The sequence below is a fragment of the Octodon degus genome, unplaced genomic scaffold (assembly GCF_000260255.1).
Source record: "Octodon degus isolate 3935 unplaced genomic scaffold, OctDeg1.0 scaffold00020, whole genome shotgun sequence".
Taxonomy (NCBI): domain Eukaryota; kingdom Metazoa; phylum Chordata; class Mammalia; order Rodentia; family Octodontidae; genus Octodon; species Octodon degus.
Genome location: NW_004524596.1, coordinates 13,449,845 through 13,450,934, shown reverse-complemented (window position 1 = coordinate 13,450,934; position 1,090 = coordinate 13,449,845). Strand labels below are relative to the sequence as shown.

The 1,090-nt window shown below is 39.5% G+C and overlaps 1 protein-coding gene across 1 annotated transcript in view; it reads right to left on the bottom strand.

Annotated features, from left to right (window-relative positions):
• Slc3a1 (solute carrier family 3 member 1) overlaps window positions 1–853 on the bottom strand; it is a 56,390-nt gene extending 55,537 nt beyond the window's left edge. The window contains exon 1 of the mRNA XM_023711212.1: window positions 786–853. The gene's annotated coding sequence lies outside the window, so the exon portion shown is untranslated. The remainder of the gene's footprint in view (window positions 1–785) is intronic.
• Between the last annotated feature and the right edge of the window lie 237 nt (window positions 854–1,090).

The following is a 1,090-nucleotide window of genomic DNA, read 5'->3' as shown; positions in this document are numbered from 1 at the left end:
GGATTGAACCGTGGTCTCTGTGCTTTGCTTAGCTTAGCTTGTTCTAAGTAGGTGCTTTAGACCACTGAGCCATCTCACCAGCCCCCTTAATAGATTATTATACACGCATGTGATAGAATATTAGCTACTGATCAGACTATCAAAGATTTTTAATTTTTAATGATATGGAAAAAGTCCATACTGCATTTAGTGTAAGAGGCTTCTTCCTAAAAATAGCCACTCCAAATTAAAAAAAATAACAAAACTCCATGTTAATGTCTAAGCAAAAGGAAGAAAATATATATTTAACCAACAAGTCCTCAAACACTGGAAGACAGGAAATTACTGATCTGAAGAAAATTGCCACAAAGCTAAGAATTCCAAGTGTGAAAGTCTCACAGTCTCACTGTTACTGCTTTCCAAAGAAATTTAAAAGAAAAACTGATTGCTAAAGCGTGGAACATGGCACTGAAAAAACTTGTAAATATGAATAAGGGACAAAAACTTAGATAATTAGAACAAAGAAAGCTCAGTATATTCAGACTGCATGTGAATTATACAATTCAGGTACAATAAATAAAAGAATGAATTTTCTATAAAGTGAATGACAGGACAGAAACCCGAGATACCCTCAAATTAAATGAACATAGAAAGCAATAATCAGTGAAAATTAATACATAATGAAGTTCAAAGCCATGGTATCCTGGGACTTCCACTCAGCAGCAAACCTACGAAGTGGCACGTAAAATGTCAGGTTTGTCAATATTTAAAATAAAAAAGGACCCTGTGTTGCGTTTACCTGTGATTAACCTGGCTCTCGGGGGCTGCCAGCAGGGCGCAGGATGCACACACACACTGTCACTTGTAGGTCCGTGACTAGCCAGGGGCCTGGTCCATTATCAAATGAATAGAAGAATGGCTATTTCAAAATCAGTAAGCCTAGCCCCATGCTTTAGAAGAAAAGTAAGCGAGGGGGGAACGCAAGTGGAAAGTACACGCTGCGGAGGTGCAGATCCCTATCGCCTCCACTAGCCGTGCATTCCTGACGTGATGCAGTTGAATGGGAACTTTGAAGTCAGAGGAAGCGACCTGCAAGCCTTGTCGCCACGTT